The sequence below is a fragment of the Corvus cornix genome, chromosome 4, assembly GCF_000738735.6.
Source record: "Corvus cornix cornix isolate S_Up_H32 chromosome 4, ASM73873v5, whole genome shotgun sequence".
Classification (NCBI taxonomy): domain Eukaryota; kingdom Metazoa; phylum Chordata; class Aves; order Passeriformes; family Corvidae; genus Corvus; species Corvus cornix.
The window spans coordinates 38,939,257-38,959,713 of NC_046334.1; the positions used below are offsets into that span (position 1 = coordinate 38,939,257).

Below are 20,457 nucleotides of genomic sequence, written 5' to 3' on the forward strand. Positions count from 1 at the left end.
CCTATTTTAGAGCAAGTGTCTGTCAGGCACAAACATCTTCTGTTGTTTAACTCCTTTGCCAGGTAAAACTAGAGAGAAAAGATTGTCTCTCCAGTCATGGTTTCTCCAAAGTAGGCTGCTTCTCCAAGCTGGAACAAACTTGGAGAAAATATTATCTCAGAGTTCAATAAAAAAATGTGCATTTTCCCTCTCTTGTCTCTGCACCAGTATGTTAAAGGATTAAATAAAAGTATGGAAGAGCATTATTCATACTTCAGAGTGAGACTGAAAATTGAGAATGAAAGCCAACACAGATCTCAATACTTAGGTCATGAGTATAATTTTCTTAAAAAGCCGCCTTTTTATTGCAATCAGTGGAAGTGTCAGTGCAGGTGGTATTCCAGGCTTGTACATAACGCTGATGGTCACGGTTGAAATACTTTCTCTCTAACTCAAGCAATGCTTCACTGGAATATCAGGACCAGGGGCAGATGTTCCTGAGATACGGTACATAGGCAGTTCACACAGCCCCTGCACAGTGTGCAACCTGCTTAAACTTTTCATCTAGTTAATGGTGGAGAGGACGGACCCTGAAAACCTGAGGTTATCAGAGGAACCTAGTCCACCCAAGTGCTTTCCTTCTCTAATTTACACTTAAGTGAGATACTGCCAAGGTGTCTTCTACTGGAAGTAGATGGAGGTAACAGGAGTTGTCACTCATCTGTCTTAATTTAGACATCCTATGAGAATGCAACAGGCATTTTGTTCACTTTGTTTTCATACTAACCTAGCAGCTGGATCAGAATAACCTGGCGTGGAGACCTGAGCTTTGAGTGCTTCATAGCCCAGAGCTGACTGAATCCAAATTGCAAGGGAATACCAAGGACTGTTCTGGTAAAAAGCATGTAGGTCCTCTTGCTGAAGCTGAGGCAGGCAAACAAATTTATGAGTCAGGAAGAGAACAAGCAATTTCGACCCTGATTCTCACCTAACTCAGCTGGAAAGAGACAAATATCTGTATTTGTTTTAGAAGGAGTTTTCTGTGTGTAGTTGTTTAGTTAACTTCAATGGTAGCATAATGCAGAGTTTACCAGAAAGTCCAAAGCCTCAGGTTTACCCTTCTGTTAGCTAAGTATCAAAAAAACCTCAAAAGCACATAGCCCTGCCCTGCCCTTGGGTGCCCCTTTGCTAATCCATCTTTGACAGCAGGGAGCAGCCACCATCAGTGCCCCCCCCCAGCAGCTGACCTCTACCATGATGGAGAGATACAAGAAGCTGATCCTGGACATGCTGGCCCATATTCATGAGAGGGTTTCAAGTTGAAACTGGGCTCTGGCAATGGGCAGCACATGGTTGAGTTTTCACAGGATCAATCAAAAATCATCTGGTAACTTTTGAGGCTTATGGGACCTGCTCTCGGTAACATCCTGGCTTAAATCTTAGCCAGCAAGATACAGAACTTGAGTAGTCACTGGCCATCACTGTGTCTCAGCTGTGGGACCTTCAGGCTGGTTTAATGCAGAATTGCTGTGATGCTATGGTCATCATCAGCCTGCTGCATTTTACCACATAAGAACCTCTTCCAATGATATTATCAGTCCTGGCAGCTGTACAATACTGAATGCAAAGCTGTGAAAGAGAAGCCCCGGGTTAACTCTGAGGGACGTAGGGAAGCGTCAGCAGCTGGCCAGCTGTCCTGATTTCAGCTGGGATAAAGTTAATTTCTTTTCAGTAGCTGTTACAGTGCTGTGTTTTGGATTCAGAATGAGAATGGTGTTGATAACACACTGATGTTTTTGTTTTTTCCTAAGTAGTGTTTATCCTAGTTAAGGACATTTTTTTCCTTGTCTCATGCTTTGCCAGTGAGGGGGTACACAAAAGAAACTGGGAGGGACCATAGCTGGGACTGGTGACCCAAACTGACCAAAGGGATATTCCACACCAGAGAATGTCATGCCCAGTATATAAACTGAGGGGAGTTTCCTGGAAGGGTGGTCAATCTGAGTTCAGGAAGGGGGCTCTGATGTCAGTCAGTGGGTGGTGAGAAATTCTACTGTTCATCACTTTGGCTTTTTCCCCTTCTTATTTTCATTATTATTATTATTTACCATTATTATTGCATTTTCAATTATTAAGTTCTTATCTCAAAATACAAGTTTTACTTCAGTTCTCCTCCCATTCTACCAGGATGGGGGGGAAGGGATAGTGGGAGATTGAGAGAATGGTTGCATGGTGTTTCATCTCCAGCTGGGCGTAAAACCATGACACTGGTGATAATTCACTGTGCCTCAACTATGTGCTGCGGATACCAGAACTCACTAAATCACAATCAGAAATTATGTCCCAGATTCCTTGGGCAAGGAATAAAGGCAGCTAAAGGGTACAGTTTGGATCACTGTGTTTGTAACTTATGTGGGTTTTAGAAAATAGGAGGACTAGACAACAGGATACAGTCATGAAGAGTTTTCTACACAAATTGTCTTAGGAATGCTGTTTGGTAGTATACAGCACAGAAAATTCGGAATAGATAAGTCCTTTATCTTCTGAACGCTGTGTTTTGGGATAAAGTTCAATGGTTGTGCCAAAAAATCCTCAGCACTGTTCATTTTGAGTTTGTGAGTGAAGCAGAATTCAGTGGTCTGAACACCAGGGCTGGATAGGCAAGGTATTTAGCCTGGATCTTTTTACTTGTTTCTCTGAGGCAATTGTGGAATGAGCCTCCCAAATTCAGTGAATATTTAGGATTTTATAAACTAATGTTTGTAAATGAGTTTGTAAAATTTTGTGTGTTTTGAATATATTTTCTGTTATTAGATTTATATTGAAGAGAATACAGATTTGATAGCTTGAAAACATGTTTTTACAAAAAGGAATTTTACCTTCAACTAGTTGAAAAATATTTATTTTGATAGATTATGTATCTCATTCCTTTGCTATATTCTCCATTAAAATACCACTTTTTGTATATAGGTGGTAATCACTCCATTTGGCAATCTAGAAGAAATATAATGTGTCTTCCTCACTCAGTTGTTCCTCATAACCCTGTGGTAGTAAAACTGTATACAATATTGAGACAGGTTTATAAAATCACATAATGGAGTAAGAAAAATTCCTTATATTCAAGTATCTGGTTTTTTTTCAAGTCAGTTATTGTGACACTCAAACGTTATTAATTTCATACATTCACAATTAGTAAGTTGTCTCCTCAGAAGGCAAATACTGGTGTTTGCACAAAGCCTTTCTGACCTCCTTACTTAGGCTACACTGTAAAACCCAGTTCTCCTTCTCCGCTCTCCCTCCTCTCCCTTCAGGAGGCTTCAGAGCATGTAAAAGGAACACTTTTATGGATGTTTTTTGGCTCAATTGATGCAGCAATATATTATTAGCTTAGTGTAACTCTCTCAAAATTTTATGAGGCTTCACAGAGTAGTTGAAATGAACATAAGTTTTATGTTCCATACCTAAGACATCATGCAAGTTTCTGTCATTATCAGTTAGGATATGCTTGATCAAGTTCTGACAGTTTACAAATGATGAAGTATTTTTTCTTCACTGTGATACATCTGAAAGTCAATAGATTATTAAGGGGAATGGCTCCCTGTTTAAAAATACCGAGGGATTATTGTTACCAAAGCTAGATATAGTTAAGTAGTGGGAAAAATATGTGGAAATTCAGAAAGGTATTCAAAAACCAAGTCATGTGATGTAAGAGAACATCCTTAGTGCATTTTCTCCTCAGAACTGGCAGGTATGGTGCCTTCAAAGCTAAGTTTTGCATCTTACTACCCATTTTGACTAACATTCTAAAACCTGAAGGGACTGATGTTTTAAATAAACGTACTCATCAATTTTCCTTTTATTTTCTTTTTCTTAGAACTCCTGTCCACAAAAGAGACAGAGTGGTATCACTGGAGCATAGGAGGAAGAACCTTGAACCTAGTAAGTGAGCTTAGGCTAGATTTTTCCAGAGGGAAATTTATGCAAATACAATAGGTCATGGTGTAATTATTTTGTTTATCACAGATCAGTGTGTATATTTTTACTTCATAAAGATGTTTCTGATTTTTTGATCCCTTATATTGGCATTGTTTTGTGGGGTGATAGCTAGCTAGGGAATAAGCTAATCCACTCCAAGCCAGGTGAGGTGCAAGCTTTAGCGAACTACACTTCTGTACATCCATCCTGCTTTGTGGGATTCTGACAGGACAGAATGGTTTATTTGTTTGATCTGTTCTAGAAGCCGAAATAGTTCTCTTTTTTAATAGAAATCAGGAAAGGGACACATAGGGAATATTAGGTCATAAGCTGCTATTTGCATACTAAGATCTTAATTATAGGTAAGTGCAAATTTCAAAAGGCATGTTAATTTCAATTATATGGTCCACTTGGTCCACTTAGACCCCATTACTTTGTTCACTCAGTTATCACCATCATGAGGATAAAATTAGGTTGTCCTGTGTTGAAGAAACAACTGTACTGTCCTAGTTTTCTGTGAGTCAATGGAGGAGACTCACTGCCTCTTTTGTCATGGAGAGTGTAACAGTGGCAGCACTTTGTTCTGTGTTGAAAGTGGAAGTACCCAACATGAAACACGAAACACTGCTCAAACTGTGGTCTCATGCTCTTTTTACACTAAAGCACTGGTTTCCACTTGGTGAGTGTACACTAAGGTGTGAATTGCTCACAGTACAAGACAATGTTATGTACTGAGAACAAATTTTTCCTTGTTGCCTACTTTTATATGCCTCTTGTTAGTAAAATATAGTAAAAAAATAACTCCCTCTTTTTAATTTCCCTGGGGTTTAACTGCATAATAATGTAATATGAATTAATATATTTAGATTAGTTTGATTGAAGGTAGAATTTTTTTTTTTTTCAGTGTAGGGCTGGGTTTATACTGAACTTCGGCATAAATGACCTTCCCAAATGTATTAAACATCTGAAGGACTGAAAACAAAATTAATTTTGTCTTGAATATCTGACTACTTGCATGTCAGTGGCAAACATACCTAAGGGAAGTTTACCGTGGAAAAGGAAACACTTATGCCCTTCAGACAAGGTACCCTCCACTACGTGCATTTACATGAAGCAAAGCATCCCATGAGGCTTAGGAAGTATCCAAGGTAATAATCTTAGTTGTCCTTACCAATATATTATTTCTGAGTAAAATAGGAACAAGTAGTTGAAAACTTTTAGTGAATAATATTACCTCCTTTGTTTGCCTACATAATGAATTGGCAAGATATATTTAACTTGGTGAAATACAAGGCAATAATGCAGTAATCCCATTGTAAAAATTATTTTTTTTAAGATTAGACATTTCCTGGGCATTTTAGTCAAGTCTGCAAAATAAAACAAACTTAAGAATCCATTCATAATTTGGTGTTATTTTTCCTTGCTAATATTTCAACAAATATAATTATGGTGTAATGAATTATGATATTAAGAGGATCATATTTACAATTTTGCACTTAAAGGATAATATCATCTCCCTGATAAGCAGTTAAATAGACAGCTTTCTTATTAATAGCACAATGATACAATCAAATGATGGGTAATTTCTATTACCCTTATAAATAGATAAGAAGTATATAGATGTGAAAGAAGCATTGATGTGGAAAATGTTAAAATAACAAATCTTATTAGATGAAAGAATTTAGAAATAACTTGTCAAGAGGGTAATGACCTCAATTAAATTTTATGTGCAATTATAATTGGCATTTTTAATAAAGGAATGCCATTGCAAATTGCATATTTGATATAATATTACAGGGTATCTTATTTCCTCTGGCTTGCATTTGTATTAAATAAAAAACTTTGCGATAATCAAGGAAGATTCATAATTTAGAGTTTTGAGAATCTACTCAGATGATAGGTTTCAAATAGTTTCGATACAAACAAGAAGAAAGTGAGAAAGTTATCTGATAGTGATCCTTTTGATCTTTTTACCTAAAAGATGCTGCAATTCAACATCTTTTGTTTATGTGGTGTGTATTGTTAGATGTAGTCAAGTAGAATTTTTATTTTTAATACATCTAATTTGAGTCAAGAAAATTCACTGTGTGCAAAACTATCTATATCATTTCCTGAGAAAGTTCTAAAAATGACCCAGTTTTCATCTTTTGTGCATGTAGCTATAAGGAAAGTATAATGCCTTACATGTTCATTCTGGTCATGTGCTAGTTTCTACCTCCCAAACTAATACTAAAATAGTAACTTCAAAGTAGTTGTGCAAATAGAATCAATGATGTGTGTTGGGGAGGAGGAGGGGCTGCCTGTGGAGTCCTCCCTCCAAAACACTACTCAATATAAGCTTCTTACTGATTTATATTGTCGTGTAGTTTTGTTAATGTTCAACCTAGATAGACTTAATAACACTGGAATTGTTCAGGTTTCAAATCTGGGAAAATATTACGAAGAGAAAAGTCATCTTAAACCATCTCTCAATGTTTCATGTTTCTCCTTTGCTTACATTAAATGGTAGGAGAAGGGTTACAGTTGTAAAAGTGATAGTAGGAGGGATGAGTTTAATTGATGGAAGAAAAAGCAACAAATAAGGGATATTGACTTGGGGATGACATAGCAAAAAATAAGCTATAATAGTAAAGTACTTAATAGAAATTCTAGGCAAAAATAAATGGTGTCTGTAGCATTTGCAAATAAGCAGCTGGTACCATTCACAGTCTACCCCAATTACCTTCTGTTAATCTGGCACATCTTTAAAATGAAACACTGTGCATAATTTTTCATGGTTCAAATACTGCAGACTTTTCTTCAGGCACACCAAGAAAAGCCACTATCACAAGTGACCTGTGTAATTGAATGTGAGTTATTTTAGAAACAGATTTCCACAGAGGGAAGGAGAACTGTGGCCATGGGGAATCCTCAGCATTTACTTTTTAAATTCTGAGCTGATACACGAATGTAAAAAGAGATAAACTGATATTGTTGAAAAAGAAATGGCTATTCTTTAATGAAAAGTGTATAATTTGCATACTGTCATATGTATGTAGATGTGTTTGTAGATACGCTTGGGGTTTACTGTAACCCAAGGACTAGATGCTGATGTAGTTTTTGAAGATGAAATGTTTTATGGATGAAGAACAGAGTGCTGCTCCATCGAAGCACGTTTCAACAGAAAACTCTGGGGAAGGGCTGCAGTAACTACTTCACAGATTAGGTGAAATTTGGACATTTAAGACCAAAAGCAACCTATAAATCCTGTGTTTCATCTAGCATTGGAGTAGCCTAAATTATCTTACATCCACATTTTGGACTACAGTTTTTAATTCACCTAAACTGAAGACCCTTTCAATCCTTGAGGCTAGTGCTTACTTTTCATAAAACACCCTTGGGATCCAGTATGACATTGAGAGTTACCTGGCTCTAGAGTGACCTTCTGATTGAGATAAAGTCATGAAAGCCAGTTGTAACAAGGATGAAATTTATACCAGCTAATCTTGCAGCTGAGTATTCAGTTGGTTTACCTTTTTTCATAAGTAGTAATTATATTTAATTCCTTTACAGAAAGAAGTTATCACATTTCTCAAAATCTTGTCAAAGGGATTAGGTTGTGTTAGCAATCCAGAGGTCTAAACTGATCACCACAGTCCTGTGGAAAGTGTATTCTTACAGTTTTACCAGGAGAGTTTTGTTTCTTCTTCAAGATTGTTCCTGGAGTCCCATTTGAAGTTTTCATGTGTTAAATACAATATTTAAGACTAAATGTAAACTTTTTGCAGCCTACATTTTTGACCGGTGGGGTTTTTTGCTGTATAAAATTTGCTGAACTTGTCTGGAACAAGCAAACTGTAGAAATCAGTGTTTCTGGAGACAAGGAGTGCTTGAAGTTGCAGGAAACTGAGATTAGTAAGACACTTTGAAAGCTGTTCTGTTGCTCAGGGAAACTTTTCTCTGAGCAACAGAAAACACTTTGTTTTGAGCAAGCACAGAACACTAAACTACTAAGCAGTACCCTGTAAGTTAATATGTTGTGCTGTTCATTCAAAAGTATACTTTATTTCATCATCATTTTTTCAAATTTAAATTATCTTACTAAAATATTTACAGAATTATTCAATTTTGAAATCATTTTTGTCCAATGTATAACTAGGCAGCTGATCACCAAAAAGAGATGTACTTTATCCATGTCAGTCAATGCTCATCTACTTGATTTATTGTCTTATAAAATTTATCATTGCATAACATCAAATAACACAAGGGAAATAGTGGCAATATTCTAAGTTACATTTGGAAAATTAGTTCCTCTGCAATATCACCCCTTTTTGTAGCTTAGTGCATTACTGTTAGGTTTTCAAAATATTTTAAATATGATTTGGAATGCAAAGCTTATTACAAAAGCTGTCTTACAGCCTCATGACACACCTGTGACGATGCACTCATGATCAAGTTCCCATATGGGAAGAACCAAAAGATGAAACCTTTTGGAAGGTAACTATTATTTGCTATCACTACATCCTACAGTCTGGGGTTGTGGGGTGTTTGTCAATGAAGCCACCACTTTCTACTAGTCCAGTAAAAGACTTGTCTGATGTTTTTAGTGCTTAAAGCAATACATGCTGCTGTGACAATTTTGACTGCCCAACAAAATCCTGACAGATGCCACTGTAACTGGGAGCTTGTGAAAGATGTTTCAGCGTCATCTAAATGCCAAAAAAAGCATTTCAAGCTGAGAAAAGGCCAAAAATCAGAGGATGGAATTGTAAATCAAGGAATCTCTTATTATCTCCAGTTGATCACCAGATTTCCATTATAATGTAAAAAATTATTAGGGGAGGGGAAAATCCTTTTATACAAGAACAGTAACATAATTCACCCTCTGTTTGCATGAAAATAATCTGATTTCCAAGTGGCTAAAGTATAAGACCACAGGGTAAGTACTACATTATCTCTTAGAACAACACTGTAGCAGTGATAATACTATACTTCTAAAAAAAATATAATTATTTCATAATAAATAAACTTCTCTTTCCCACATAGATAAAAAGCCCTAAACTCTTGGCCTTTTCTACAGTACCTGCAATAGACCTGAAGTAACTTGTAAACTCTTGGCTGTTTCATGTCACTGGAGTGTAGATTTTCATTACAAGATTTTTATTAAAAAATACTGGTTCAACCAAAAGCATGCAAAATGCTGCCATACCTGGGGTTTTTTTGCTATACCACTCCACTTAAATTCCTTAAGAAGGAATGATTACCATGACACACTTATATCCCTAAAACATAATATGGAAACCACAACCTGGGAGTCTAAACAAAGGCCTTTGATAGTGTGCTAAAAGTCAAGTGACTGGCAAGTATGCAGTGCCACAACATTGATGTGCTCCATGGAGAGTTTAAGCAAAGTCTGTGGGTTCTTTTCAGTATTCAGTACTATTTTATGTTTTTCTGTTCTTTCCAATAACATGCTTAGAAATTATACTTGGGGCTTTCTTATTTTAATTTTTTTCTGTTGCATGGTACTCTATTCTTTCTGGTTTTGCGAAGAAACCATGCTAGCAGGATAGACACATTATCTAGCCAGAGCTAACAAACCTGTAGGATGAGTATCAGTATCCTCACCAACCCCCATGTGAGACCCAATGGTTACCTTTCTTACTATCTGTGGACTTTGATAAAGTTCTTCTGCTTAACTAAGTAATTTTCTCAGCCAAGGCTATATAGCTGAACTCTATCAAAAAGACTTTGGACCAGAAAGTGGAACCTCTTGGAGGAGAGTTAGAATTAAACTTGTAATTGAACAATAGTTTCAAGGGGGTAGAAATAGAAATACTGCTCAAAATAAGAAACAGAGTAATACCTGATAATGAATTTAATAAAGTCATTATGGGAGCTCCACCCAATGCTCAACTGTAATTGAGCACAGGACAAAAAAGATATTTATAAATCCCTTCAGATTCTCTTGTTAACACAAAAATACAGAGAGGATAGGAGCCGTATAAAGAACATCAGGTACTTAATTCTATAAAAGTAGATTATAATTTTAGCTATCATAGAGGAGTAAGATGGAGAAACTCTATCTTGTGCGGCTTGAGAATTCTTTAAAAAGCAACAGGAAATGTTTGCGGAGTAAAACCACAAGCTCCACCTTTTATTGTTATTTCTTATGGTCTTCAGACTTGAAGAAGCCCATCTTAGAATTTAGACTTATGCTGAGTCAAGCTGAACACTGATCGGGTTTTTTTCCTACTGGGATTTTGTTTTCTGTTCATTGAGTATTTTGAAAAAATAAGTTTTGTTTTTATTACTTTCCTTTTCATAATCTTGACCAGTATATATTTCATTTGTTCATTCATCACAGTCAAATGCTATCTTCATCATCCTGGTGTCATCACCTCTGGTGTCAATAATGATCACTTATTTTGTAGGCGAGAAGCAATTGGCTACATATTCAAGGTAGACTTTTCATTAAAAATTTATCCTCTGAAAATCTGGATCATTCTCAACACTTTTTAGAATATGTTTCAAAATGTATAGACTCCATAGATAATGCATTAATTTTCTTTGCAAATTAAAAAAAGGTTTTAGTTTTAGAGATATGCTAACTTTATAGCAGCAAAGTAGTCTTTGATACTTTATATAAAAAATTCAAATGTTTGAGAACAAACCTATTTGTATAGCTGGTTTTGGTAAAGGTTTTTTAATTTGATTATATTTATGTGAAAAAGACATGCCAGATATCATACTGAAGTTCTGAAAGTAATCTCAGGTTTAAGATGGGGCAGAGATGAGTACAGAGAGTTGATAAGCTAACCAGCATTATGATACACAGCTATGAAAATGTAATTTAGAATATTGTAGTTTATATTCCAATAAAATATTGAAGGTTCACGTTAAGATGAGCTAGATCTTGTCCAATCAGAGAGTAGTCAAATACCTGTAAGAAGTTCTCAGTCAAAACAGAATAGAAAGTGTGGGAGGGAAATGATTATTTAAATCTCTTCTCTTAAAATTATCTCTAGGATTATTTCAGGCATAAGGAAAGTCACCTTGATAAAGCTAAAGCATCATATTAACATTAGTAATTTCTCACGTTGTATCTGAACGTATCCTTGGGCTGCTCTTTAGCAACTCCTCTATTTTGACTGCATCTCATAAGCCCCCTTTCCCTGGAAGAAGAAAAGCAAGCCCAAACAATTTTTCTTTGTTTCTAATAGGAGCAATGGTTTGAAAAGTTTTCCCAACTTAATTGGCAGAAGATGCTGACTTATGCAGAAACATATATATATATATATATATATATATTTCTTCTTAAACATTGTTGTAAACCCATAGACTTGAATGAAACTGCTGACATAAATCCATGTTCAATACTTTGATGAATGAGGAACATAGTACTATTTTTTATTTATGCTGTGCCCTAAAGCTGAGCTTGAGTTTAGAAAAGACAGAAGATAAAAGAGTTTGAAAATAAAAAATACTGTTCTTTTGTTACTATAGAAGCATGAAATAATATAGTAAGTGGGTTATTGCTATTGCGTTTCCTCTAACTATCACATAATACATTTTAATTTATTGTCTGATTCCAAGCTTATGTCTGCTCACTTACTGAGTGAAGTATTTAAACAGAAGTAACATTAGGAGAGCTAAAGTTAAAAATGCTTTACTTGAAGATACCAAAAAGCTCCACTGTATCAACAAGCCCATCAACAGTACAGGGCTAGGGTAGAATGGCTGGAAATCTGCCCAGTTGAATAGAGCCTGGGAGTGCTGACACATGACAGCAGCTGAACATGATCCAGCAGTACCCAGGTGGCCAAGAAGGCCGATGGCATCCTGGCTTGTATCAGGAACAGTGTTGGCAGTGGGACCAGGGCAGTGATTGTTCCCCTGTACTCGGCAGTGGTGAGGCCACACCTCGAGTGCTGTGTCCAGTTCTGGGCTCCTCAGTACAAGAAAGACATTGAGGGGCTGGAGTGAGTTCAGAGAAGGGCAACAGAGCTGGTGGAGGGCCTGGGCTCAAATCTCATGAGGAGTGGCTGAGGGAGCTGGAGTCATTTAGCCTGGAGAAAATAAGATTCAGGGGAGACCTTATGGCTCTCTACAGCTACCTGAAAGAAGGCTGTAGCCAGGTTGGAGTTGGTCTCTTCTTCCAGGTAACAAGTGATAGAACAAGAGGAAATGGCCTCAAGTTGCACCAGGGAAAGTTTAGGCTGGATATTATGGAAATTATTCACTTATTCACTGAAAGACTTGTCAAGCATTGGAACAGTCTGCCCAGGGAAGTGTGGGAATCACCATCCCTGAAAATGCTCAAAAAACGTGTAGGCGTGTTGCTTAGGGTCATGGTTTAGTGGTGGAATTGGCAATGCTGGGTTAACCATTGGACTTGATGATCTTAGAAATCTTTTCCAACCATGATGATTCTATGAGTCTGCCTTTTTCAAATATCATTGTTGTGTTTGACTGTGGCATCTTCAAGATGCCCTGGTAAAAATTAGTATGTTCATTAGTGTTAGGAATTAGCTTCAAACTTGAAATCCAGTTAAAGCTTTCCATATACCCTTGTGCTGAGTGAAAAAAACCCATGAAAAACAAAACCCCCAAAACTATTTATCAGAGGTTGTGAATTCGGACACAGTCATATTTAGATCATATTTAGTATGGGATTTTTGCATTATGATCTGCAGGATGTTTTACAGAAGCTTACATTTGTGTATCAGATTTTTCTATGGATACTTTTTTTTGGATACTTGTTTTAAGAAAATCCCATCTTCTCTGCCCCCATCATAATTTTCTGCATGTTAGTGCTATAGGCAGGACTTTATACCTATTGTATCAACTCTCAAAATAAGTGTTGCCTTTTTGGATATCCTAAAAGATCCATGAATTTGAAAATATGAATCATAAAATAAGTATATATATACACACACAGATTCATGAAATTGCACTTGCATGTTTTTCATACCTGAATTCTGTGATATTTACCAGTTGTTTTGGTTTATGTTCTGCCATAAAACCACTGAAATGAGAGACATGTGAAATACAGTTTTAAAATGAAAAAGAATAATGCTTTCAGCTATGTCTGGGTTTAGACCTGGAGACCCATCAGTAAATTGCAAAAAAATGAAATTATGCACAGATCTGTATACACAACATTTATTTGAAACAATTTCTAGATGAGACAAAGCGGATAGATCTTGTCAATCCAGTCTTCAACAAAACATTTATTGTAGTTATGCCTCACTGAACACAATGAAAGTGTCTCCTGATAGAAGATTAGTAAACATGCAAGTTAAAGCAACTAATATGGATAAAATTTTGAGCAAAAGAAAGGGTGAGAGCACACTCTGAACTTTTATCTTGCACTGGAGTTAACCAGCAGACTATCCAAAGACTTTGATGGTTGATTAATATTTTCATGAGGGAGGATACAAAAGGTAGAAGCAAGCTCGTAATGTTTTATAATAGCACAAATTTGAAGATCTTCCTTGATAAGGAACAGGATTAAAATGTTATACTGGGAGAAATGTATGAGTTGAAGAGTTGGATTAATGTATGTGAGAACACAGTTAGTTTAGAGTGCACCCTCATCTATGTAGGGACATAAAGGAAGAATTTCTACAGTTAAATAGGTTTTCAACATACTCAAATAAATAAAGAAGTGAAAACAAAGGAAGAATTTCTACAGTTAAATAGGTTTTCAACATGTACAAATAAATAAAGAAGTGAAAAATGTGTATGTGAAACACAGTCAGGCCATCATGCCATTTTTAGCTACGAAAAAATAACTACAGATGAAATATTCCTAGGACAAATGAACAAATGACCAAGTATTCTTTATAACACTGTCTTGAATATAAATGTTGGTTTTAACAGATGTGAAAGTCCGAACCAGTTTTTCAGCAGAGGATGTGAAAATATAAAAATCTAATTATACCTATGGTAAATTTGTTATCAGGGTTGTCTGAGAAGATGCCTTCTGTCTGTTTTTCCCCTCCTCTTGTTCAACAGTAACCCCATGTTACAAATATGTTTCCTTTCTCAGCTGCAGTTAGAGGACTGCTATCAGTGTCTGACACCTTCACCCGCGGTTCTCAGTCAGACACTGACTAAAAGTCATTCTGAGTCAGCATGTCAAGAATATTCTGACAAAGACTTGAGTAAGTAAAAGGTACAAGGAAACTGGAAGACAGATTTACAATTGCAGCAAATGGATCTTGAGGATATTTGGTACAAGTAAATTTCAAGTGAGCTGGAAACGGTGCTGGAGGCAATGATGAGAACTGCGAGTGGATAGGCACAGCTTTTAGGTAGCAACAATTCAGATCAAAAGAGAAGATGTTCATGTACAAAGAAAGGGAAGAGGACTCATAAGCTAAAACAGAGCAATGCAGGCATGCTGCTTCCAGACTGAAGCAGTATGATGCTGTGCTACTTAACTAGGCCAGTGAGAACTGAAGGATCTCAGGTAGACACTTTATTTAAGAGTACAAAAATAATTACCATATTGTGATGCCAGCTTCTATAGCCTTCTCGTTACATTTTCAAACTATCAATTCCATGCTTTTTTGCATGGGGGAACTTTCCTATAAATATCCACGCTATATTTACTTGACAATAATTAGGTTGCTAATGTAACATAATGTATATTAATAGCATTTTTTTCCCTCAGACTTCCATTCTTCCTTTGCACTTTTACTTGCCTTGTCATATAAAAATAACAATAAAATGCTTTCAAGCCAGATATTTTTGCTCTGTATTGGTCTAGTGCTTGCCTAAAGAGTGTTTTGATCCATGACTTCAAAACTAAAGTGTGTGCTAGTCTAGTGCTTGCCAAAATAGGGTTTTGATCCATGACTTCAAAACTAAAGTGTGTGCTACTAGGTAAAAAGCACTCATAAACATGCAGGCTTATGTGTTTTGAAGGTTCTGGATTTAGTCTTCAGTTTAATACTTTTTTGTCTTTGCTACAGGGTAATTCATACTTGTCATAGGTTAGCAAACATAGTCCCGGAAGGGATGTCCTTGCTAAGGGGTGCTTACAGTTTCCTCTGGGACCTGACAGAACCTATCAGCTGGCCAGTTTGAATATGGACAATTCTCTAAGCCACTTAAAGTTGTGATCACCTCTGTGATCCACATTTAAGAATAGGCAAACTCCCCCTCCAAGCTCTCTCTCATTTCCGGCGCTGGGACAGGTGGCTGCAGGGACCGAGCAGGGCCCAGTGGGCCCGGCCAGGCCCTGCTTGGGCCAGACCGGGCCGGGCCACGGCCATCCTGGGTCGATGGACTTGTTCCAGCCGTGGAACCCCCCCCCCACTGCCTTGCCGTGGGCAGCCAGAGCGGCTCGGCTCTCCCCCCTCTCCACTTCGATAAGAAAAATTCAACATTCCAGCTGCAAAGCTGCAAGGCCGAGGTGAGAGTAACCCTTTTATTGCTGTGAAGAGCTGAAAACCTGAGGGAAGAGAGAGAGGAGATGCTTAAAGCTGAAATTCTGTTGTGAAGCTATGATATATCAGAGTACCCCATTGTAATTTCATGAAGATATGGGGGGTGGAGTGTTCAACTCGTGAGCAAAAGCACCTGCGCTGAGATAGGCAGATGCTGACGCAGCTGTAATTTCATGAGAAGTTTGGACAGGGAGAGATGGACCAGATGAGGACTTTTGCTCCAAATGGGAAAGGAGAAAACCTCAGTCCCTAGAGATGCTCCCAGAGATAGTCCTAAAGATGAAGATGATGAAGACCCTTTGCTCCCAGGGAAGGAGAAGGGCCTCTGTTTTTGTTTCTGAATGGCTCAACCTTAAAATTATACCCCAAAAAACTTCAAGAGTGGACCCTCGAAAGCAGTTGCGGGAAAAGCTGCAAGTCGGGGGAAAGGACTCACACGCAGGCAGAGAGACTCCTCTTCCTAAATGGACTGAACAATATTTGGAAGTGGGCGGCTGTCTCGTTGTGATAATGTTTTCATAGCATGAGCAAGAAGAGACTTCTCTTTCTAAATGGACTGAACAAGGTTATTATGGAAGTGGTAAACAGACTGAACATCTTAAGGGTTGTCTTTTCACATTGTCAGTGGGAGAAGGGAGGAAGGTGGGGGGAGGAGGAGAGTTCTGAAGGTGGTATAATTTTTTTTTTCTTCTTTTAGGTCTGTTAATAAACTTCTTTATATTCTTTCAAGTTTGGTGCCTGTTTTGCATTTCTCCTAATTCTTATCTCACAGCAGATAAACAGTAATGAGTATTTTGGACCAAACCACTACAATACTGCAGAATGTAAATTGAATTTTCTTTCATAAATTCCAGTTTTCTAGAAAAAATGCTGGTCATTGTAAGAAGTATGTTGGGCAGAGGGTAAAAAATGTGCGCTCTTACAATTTTTGTAATTTCTCCCTTTTCCCATTTTTTCTTACTTTTTCTTAACTATTTATTTTTTTCAGTAGGAATCAAAATATGTACCACTTGTTTTACCTTAAGCAAGACTTCATTCTGTATCTTTCAGTTTCAATACTTGCAGAATTTTTTTTAAGGCTTCTTCATTTTCTATAATCTAATCTTATTTTAGCAATATAAATCACATGTAGCAGCAAAACCCTCATATTTAGAAACTCATACTAATGCTGTAAATCTTGGAATCAATAGCTTCCAATAATCTTGTAGTCTCCTGTATGTATGGTCTCTGACAAATACGTAATGTGTTTAGTCTCTTTATTTCAAAATATCATTATATAATATCTCTTATTTAGTTTCCCCTGAAAATGCCCAACAGAACTTAATTTTATTTACTTCTTGACAGAATATGCAACAGCTTACTTTTTGTTCTTTCCTTAAGATGTGAACTCTTAGAATGGGATTGGATCCTTTGCAAAGGACTGCACTTGGGCAACGCAAAGGCATGTGTCTCATCTAAGATAGGAAACAAATGATTTAAATAGGTTTTTAGAGGGATTGTAATTACTATACAAGCTTTCTGCACATAAATGAATATAATTTAGCTGCATATATTTACTTAGAATGTAATTACTTGCCAATCTATTACTGCTCAGCTTTGCTGAGTCTATTTTTAGAATTAAATCATTATGTGTCCTTTTCCTCTCACCACATGGATCCTATGGGAGGATCTCTATGCTCCTGAACTACAATAGACAGCACTCTTGCACAAGGCCACTGAAGGAAGATAAATTGGCCACAAGACGGGCTTTAGAATAACTGGAGTGATTTTATACATAAATTGTATTAAGAAGTACATAAATTGTTTTAAGAAATCCTGAGCAAGTATGTTTTGATAACTGAAAGACATATCACTGGATTAAATAGTGTCTCTAAGAGAAGCTTCCTTAGAAATCAACATGCCGGAATGATGGAGCAGGAGGAATCTTATATTGGCTCTAAGTAGGAGAAGCTCTTGGCTATGAGATGGGCCATCCCCATCCTCACCTCAGGCTTCTTCTTTAATACTTGTGGAATAACCCATTCACATTCCTAATTTCTAAAATGCACATTGCTTTCTAAATTCTTTTTCTTTAACTTGAGCTAATAAAATTTTCAAAATATTTCATGTTTTCATCTTCATTGCCCTTCTTCTTAAGCTGTGGGAAGTTTCAGTTTGCTTTCGTGCAGCAGTTGGTATACGAGCCCACAAGAACAAAATTTTCCATGCTATAAACACTTGTATTTGTTGTTGGACCAGCTTAGATTCTCCACAATTGAGGACATCGTAGGTATCAACATTCCTTTTCCTTCACTATATCACATATGAAATTTTTACCACAGTCCTGTCTGCACTCTGATTCATCTTCTTCCTTCCCACAGATTATCTGATTGTCCAGTCTCAATCTTCCCATATTATTTCAACAATGATATGTTTCTCTCTCTTTTCTTTTTTTTTCCCCTCTAAAAACTGATTGGGAAATCACATTTTCTTCTCCTTTTTTTTTCCAGTTTCAGAAACTATATGAAATAAACACATTAACTTCAGAAATTTAATGAAAGGGAAACCCTATATCTTGTCTAATTCTTTCATTCTGCTGTGAACGAGACATAAATTATTACTTGTTAAAGCTTTATTTTTTATTTGGGCAGCTGCCTAAATATGACTGGCTAAAGCATGCATGTTTAATTTTACTGCAATATACTGTTCGGGATGTGCCCCAAACAATTTCTTAGTATTTGCCTTGGGAAGTAAAAGTCCAAATATCTGAAAGCTACTGATAACCTCTAGCCAAATGAATAAATCTATGTTTATGAATTTTCTCTGCATGTGAATTGCTAAAGAGAATAGCAACTCCAGTTGCTGTCTGCTATAAATGAATAAAGTTAGTGAGTGAATTATTCACAGTCCAGTAGGATATCCTGGAAAAGTCTTCATTAACTAATACTTTTGTCCAACAGAATAACTTAAACTCTTGTTTGGAGGCTAGCATAATGAAAATGGATTCTGGTAGTTCCTGACTAGGCACATACCCAAGCCCATTGATTTTTCAGTATTTCAAAAATATAATATGTGAAAAACATATGACAAGATGTATGTAAAATGACTACATACACCTCTGAGATTAAAATGACATTTTGTCACATTTTGATATGAACTTTTGATGTGAAAAAGTGAACTTTGACATAGGAAGTGTTATGGTTAATGAAGAAAAAATAGCAGTTTGGAGATGAGGAATTCTACAGTTTAGAATTGTGAATTTGAAGTCCATTGTTCTCCCATAGTGAGTTTTCTTTTTAATAGGTGCTGATTTAGATTGCTAAATTAATGTATATGACTTTTAGTCAATTTTCTACTGGTAGAGAGACTTCGATTTTATAACTTTTTCTCCCCTTTGTCAAGGTGTTGACGTGTGACAATGTTCTCTTGATTAGAAGGATGACTGAGAGTACTTCAGCAAGAAACAGTGCTTTATGTGAATGAAGAAATAATAATATATGCATGCGTCTTATAAAAGATGGATATGAACAGGAGAGAGACTTATTTTCTAAAGCTGTGAAAAGGTTTGGGTTTTGGTTTTCAATGAGGCCTTATCGCTGGAAAAGTCAAGTGTCAATCATTCCAGTGCCAGTGGTTGCTTCTGTCTGGTAAGGCTGTGCCTTCCACTTTCTTTTTTGGTTCTAAATAATGTGCATGTGTGGGTGGATATTCTATAGCCTAGCATTATGTCCTGAGGGCCCTAATATACTGTAAGATAAGAAAAGCCATTCAATGGGCATTTTTATCAGTGTAGTCACCTTAGAAGACCCCAAAAGGAGTCATCATTGCTTGATTTTCATTTATTTTCCTTCCTTGTCACTATTCATAAGCCTCTGGGAGGAGTTCCTTGGCTTCCTGCTGGCTCTGAAACTCCCATAATAAGAGCTCAGGGAATTCCTCACTGCTCGCACAGTGAGCATACAGTGAGCTACTGTGGCTGAGCTCAGTGTTACTGCCTGTTGCTGAGCTGGAGCTGCTCACATTGCTGTCTGCCTGACACCCCTGGAGCAAAGAATAGCTGTCAAAGTGTGGGAATAGGGGAGGCTGCTTTACGTTTGGCCAAATAACAACAACTGCTTTTGAGGTTTTGAAATGTGTTTTTGTTTAAGAAGACATGAACAGCATCTTTTGAATATGTTGTGAATCGCATGTGCAAATGCTGCTTTTGATTTAAGTCAAATATTTGTCATTTCTGAAACAGAATGCAGAGTACTTTTTAGCCCTGTCTCAGTATTTACAGGTCCCATTTTGACTCTCTGTTATGATTCTTTTCATATAGATGCCAATATTATGACAATAATTTACAAGTAAGGTCAGAAAAATATTTATTCTGAATAGGATTTCTTTGTGAGTTTAGATATACATTTAATTTTTTTGTGTTCGGCACATGACATGAAAACATAGTCCAGAAAAGGAAAGTTTACATCAGCTATAGTTAAATATTTTAACTGGAGACAATGGATTGGCTACATGTGCATTCTATAACTGCATTCTTTTCTTTTATATCCTCTTACCTCATATTTTAATCTGTCTTTTTCTGAATGCTCCAAAGAAACTATATCCTCTGAAACTGTCACTAAGAAAAATTACCTGAGAGCATTCTGACTTTCTGCTTAAGCTTTATTTTGTCATTTATTTCTATTAACAATCATTAAGGAATTTAATAATTACAAGCTTCATTAGCATTTTAATGAGACTAGTGGCCATTGCTAAGTGTAATTAAATTAGTTTTATTGTATGATATTTTGAATCGGTGACAAAATTAAGTTTTACTGTGCTTTGAAGAGTAAACCTGTACAGATCACTCTTCAGTTATGGTCTTGTTAACTTGTGAGGAGTCTGCAAAATAGACATAGCCAGGAAAAAAGGCAAAACACTTCCTGCTGAAGTTAATTGTAAAAATAGAGAAATCAAATGCTGCCACCAGTTCTAAGATTACCAGAATATTCTTAGTGACAACAGTAGGCTGTTAAATACCATTAATTGTGAGTAGCTGTATATAATCTATTTTTAACTTTTCAAAATAGCATCTAGATGGCAAATTGTT

At 36.6% G+C, this 20,457-nt stretch overlaps 1 protein-coding gene across 9 annotated transcripts in view; it reads left to right on the forward strand.

The window, feature by feature from the left end:
- The window catches only part of TENM3 (teneurin transmembrane protein 3), a 1,315,365-nt gene that overhangs the window by 287,774 nt on the left and 1,007,134 nt on the right, over positions 1–20,457 (forward strand). For 8 of the 9 annotated variants that reach the window (XM_039550639.1, XM_039550640.1, XM_039550642.1 and 5 more), the window contains exon 4: positions 3,854–3,918. The exons of the other annotated variant lie outside the window; for it this stretch is intronic. The gene's annotated coding sequence lies outside the window, so the exon portion shown is untranslated. The remainder of the gene's footprint in view (positions 1–3,853; positions 3,919–20,457) is intronic. 9 annotated transcript variants of the gene reach the window in all.